General features: G+C 40.8%; 1 pseudogene; it reads left to right on the forward strand.

Annotated features, from left to right (window-relative positions):
- LOC142911577 (28S ribosomal RNA) overlaps window positions 1-5,000 on the forward strand; it is a 10,234-nt pseudogene that overhangs the window by 3,380 nt on the left and 1,854 nt on the right.

A 5,000-nucleotide genomic window follows, 5' to 3' on the forward strand; every position in this document is an offset into this window, starting at 1 on the left:
TTCCTCGACATATCGGCTGAGGAACCCGTGTTGGGAAAGTTTCCCATTGACACCAAGGGAACTATCACGGTTGTACTGCCTAGTCTGGAGTATATATGCGTTATCTGTAAACAACACATGGGCAAAGCATCCGAACTTGTTGCACATTTTAACATCAAACACAGAGACATTCCTCTGGTGTTTAAGTGCGCTAAATGTGACAAAACCAACTCAAACCACCGATCGATTGCCTGTCATGCCCCCAAATGTGGGGGAATAAAGTTAACTGAGGAAAGCTTACCAATGGTCTGTGAATGTTGCCAGGCACGCTTTGCGACTCTAAGTGGCCTTTCGCAGCACAAGAGGCATGCTCACCCAGTCACCCGTAATGAGGAAAGGATTAAAGATGGTATAAAGGGTACCTCGCAGAGAGGGGTACACCGTAGCTGCTGGTCTTTGAAGGAAGTAGAACAGCTGGCCCTTCTAGAGTTGCAGTTTCAGGGGAAAAAGAATATCAATAAGATCATTGCTGAAGCGCTTGGGACTAAGACCAACAAGCAAGTCTCTGACAAGAGACGGGACCTAAGTAAAAAGACAGGGGCCCCCATGTCAGACAGCTTACATTTTTCTTCTAGGCCTCTTGAGACATTGTCTCCCCCACCAAATGTAACAACGGGGACTTCATCCATACTCGCTCAAGCAGCTGAGCGGCTTACGAATGAGAATTCTGGGACCCTGGAAAAGCCTGCAATTGAGGCAATAAAGGCTTGGCTTAACGGCGAGGGCCAACATGATGCCCTCGTAGAAACTGCCACAGCATTGATGCTTTGTCCGATGAGATTGGTGAAAAACAAAGGCAAACGTTCAAAACCCGAGAACGACATTATTAAACCCAGGATATTACCCACACGATCTTGGATGAAGAAGAGAGCGGAAAAACGAGGAAGCTTCATGAAGCACCAGAAGCTCTTCTTTAAGAACCGCTCTCTTCTTGCGTCCTTAGTCCTGGATGGCACTGAACGTCATGAATGCCGAATCCCGAACGCAGATGTATATCGTTTTTACTGCGAAAAATGGGAGAAGGTGTTGCCATTCAATGGCCTGGGCCAATTTAAGTCATCAGGTGTTGCAAATAACGAATACTTTGAGCCCCTAATTTCGGTGGAGGAAGTTCAGACTGCCATACGGGCCATTAAACCAACGTCAGCAGCTGGGCCAGATGGCCTAACAAGGGCTGCAATCTGTGCTGCCGACCCCGAGGGTCGGACACTGACAGCCCTATTTAATGCATGGATGATTACAGGAATTATTCCCAAAGAGTTGAAAAAGAATAGGACGATTCTTATTCCTAAGGTTATGGACGATGAAAAGCTGAAAGAATTGGGGAACTGGAGACCAATAACGATTGGTTCAATGATTCTGAGATTATTTTCCAGAATAATGACTGCACGTCTTGCTCGTGCTTGTCCCTTAAACCCAAGGCAGCGTGGTTTTATAGCGGCATCTGGCTGCTCTGAAAATCTTAAGGTGCTACAGGACCTTATGAGACACGCTAAGAAATTGCACAGGCCGTTGGCTGTCATGTTCATCGACATAGCGAAAGCTTTTGACTCGGTTTCGCATGCTCATATTTTATGGGTGTTAAGGCACAAGAAAGTAGATGAACACGTGGTGGGCATCATCCAGAACGCCTACGATCGGTGTACGACCTCGTTCAAAAGCAATGGCGAGTCGACTCGAGAAATTAGCATACGTGTTGGTGTCAAACAGGGTGACCCCATGTCACCCCTGCTCTTCAATCTTGCCATGGACCCTTTGATATGCACCCTAGAGTCACACGGAGTTGGGTACTCCATTGATACCGACCACGTGACAGCTCTTGCGTTTGCTGATGATTTGGTGTTGGTGAGCGAATCTTGGGTTGGTATGGCCGCCAATCTAGCGATCTTGGAATCATTTTGTGGGCTATCGGGATTGGAGGTTCAGGCCAGAAAGTGCCAGGGCTTCATGATAAGCCCAACCAAAGATTCATATACGGTGAACAACTGCGACCCATGGAATATCAAAAATAAAGATGTCCATATGATCCAACCTGATGAATCAACGAAATACCTTGGTCTGAAAATTGGCCCTTGGACTGGCACTATACAGCCTGATCTACATTGTCAGCTAAAGACATGGATCTCGAAAATCGATGAGGCACCTCTGAAGCCAACTCAGAAGGTTGAACTACTCAATGCCTATGCCCTACCCAGATTGTTATATCCTGCAGACCACTCGGACTGCAAGCAATCAACTCTCCGTGGGTTGGACCAAGAGATTAGAAAGGCGGTAAAAGGATGGCTCCACCTTCCCGCTTCAACTTGTGATGGACTGTTATATGCCAGAGCCCGAGACGGAGGCCTTGCCATCTTGAAACTGGAAAAAACAATCCCTTCGGTTCAAGTTAGAAGGCTGCAACGTATAGCAAACTCGTCCGATGCTATCACCCGTAATATTGTGTCCTCGCAGGGTATGGAGGAAGAATACCGTAATTTGTGGGTACGAGCAGGGGGTGACAGTGATGCAATCCCAACATTCGTTCTCAGGGACTCGGTGTCAAAAGAACCTGTATATCCGAGACCCTGCGATTGGAGGGAGCATGAATTTCAGAGATGGTGTGAAAAGCCGGTTCAAGGAAGGGGCATTGTAAACTTTGCGCATGATAGAATCAGTAATGCTTGGTTGAGGCCATGGTGCGGCTTTAAACAATGCTTCTTTATCGCAGCACTACAACTAAGGGCAAATGTTTACCCAACAAGAGAAAGCTTGAACAGAGGCAGAGATGGGGCCTTACGTTCCTGCAGGAAATGCTCTGCCAGACTCGAGTCCCTTTCGCACATTCTCGGTCAATGTCCTGCAGTACAGAAAGCAAGAATTGCGCGACATAACAAGATCAGTAACATTCTGGCAGACGAAGCGGCTAGATTGGGCTGGTCTGTATACAAAGAGCCACGGTTCATATCCGAGACGGGAGAGATGAGAAAGCCTGACCTCGTGTTTGCAAAAGATGAGGAGGCGGTTGTGATCGATGTCACCGTCCGTTTTGAGCTTTCAAAGAATACCTTGTCAGATGCTGCCTCGCACAAAGTTTCGTACTATACCCCTCTTGGTGATCAAGTCAAAGTGCTGACGAAGGCTAGCAAGGTCACATTCTTTGGATTCCCGGTTGGGGCAAGAGGAAAGTGGCCCCTTGAGAATAACGAGGTACTTACCTCCCTGGGCCTGACCAAACCCAGAACGACATCACTGGCCAAGATGATTTCCTGCAGAACGCTGCTTTTCTCTCTTGATATTCTGAGAATGTTCTGTGGAAATTATGCGGTCTATGAACAGTCATAGACAACCTCCGAAACAAATAATAGTTGTGTTTTAAGATGTCATTTGTTTTAGATTGATTTTGTTATTTTTAGATTGTTATTTTCCAAGACGAAGTCTTGGTTCTTTTTTTTATTGTTAGTTTTTTTTTTTTTAACACGTCGTATTTGTTACTTTAGAGCTTAGAGGGGACTTTATTTTCGCCTTACTATTTTCTGCCTACAAAGAAGATTAAAAATAAGCTTTTTTCAAGATGGTTTTGTTATTTTCCAAGGTGAAGTCTTGGTATTCTTATTTTACTATTTTCCATAAAGAAGACCTTTCTTTTAGATTTTGTTATTTTCCAAGACGAAGACTTGGTATTTTTATTATATTGCTATTTTTTTACACGAAGCTTATTCAAGAGCACTTATATAGATTAGACTTTGTTATTTTAATTCTTTATTTTTGGACTACATCAGTTCGAGAGTCCTGTAACTTACTATTTTCTGCCTACAAAGAAGATTACAAATAAGCTTTATTTAAGATGTTTTAGATTAGATTTTGTTATTTTCCAAGGTGAAGTCTTGGTTTTTTTATTTTACTATTTTCCACAAAGAAGACTTTTCTTTTCTTTTAGATTTTGTTATTTTCCAAGACGAAGACTTGGTATTTTTTTGCTATTTTTTTACAGGAAGCTTTATTCAAGAGCACTTATATAGATTAGACTTTGTTATTTTAATTCTTTATTTTTGCACTACATCAGTTCGAGAGAAGACTACAAACCAGCTTTATTTAAGATGTTTTAGATTAGATTTTGTTATTTTCCAAGGTGAAGTCTTGGTTTTTTTATTTTACTATTTTCCACAAAGAAGACTTTTCTTTTAGATTTTGTTATTTTCCAAGACGAAGACTTGGTATTTTTTATTGCTATTTTTTTACACGAAGCCTATTCAAGAGCACTTATATAGATTGGTCTTTGTTATTTTAATTCTTTATTTTTGGACTACATCAGTTCGAGAGTCCTGTAACTTCCTATTTTCTGCCTACAAAGTCAGCTTTATTTAAGATGTTTTAGATTAGATTTTGTTATTTTCCAAGGTGAAGTCCTGTTTTTTTTATTTTACTATTTTCCACAAAGAAGACTTTTCTTTTCTTTTAGATTTTGTTATTTTCCAAGACGAAGACTTGGTTTTTTTATATTACTATTTTTTTTTTTACACTGCTTTATTCAAGAGCGCTTATATAGATTAGACTTTGTTATTTTAATTCTTTATTTTTGGAATACATCAGTTCGAGAGTCCTGTAACGTACTATTTTCTGCCTACAAAGAAGACTACAGACAAGCTTTATTTAAGATGTTTTAGATTAGATTTTGTTATTTTCCAAGGTGAAGACTTGGTTTTTTTATTTTACTATTTTCCACAAAGAAGATTTTTCTTTTAGATTTTGTTATTTTCCAAGACGAAGACTTGGTATTTTTTTTTTATTGCTAGTTTTTTTATATGTTACTTCAGAGCATAGAGAGGACTTTATTTTTTACCTTACTATTTTCTGCCTTCAAAGAAGATTAAAAATAAGCTTTATTCAAGATTACTTATATAGATTAGACTTTGTTATTTTAATTCTTTATTTTTTGGAGTACATCAGTTCGAGAATCCGGTAACTTACCGACTCTACTCCTT

Source organism: Petromyzon marinus, unplaced genomic scaffold (genome assembly GCF_048934315.1).
Source record: "Petromyzon marinus isolate PM22_M1 ecotype Great Lakes invasive population unplaced genomic scaffold, UKy_Petmar_22M1.pri1.0 PM_G_Scaffold_18, whole genome shotgun sequence".
NCBI lineage: Eukaryota > Metazoa > Chordata > Hyperoartia > Petromyzontiformes > Petromyzontidae > Petromyzon > Petromyzon marinus.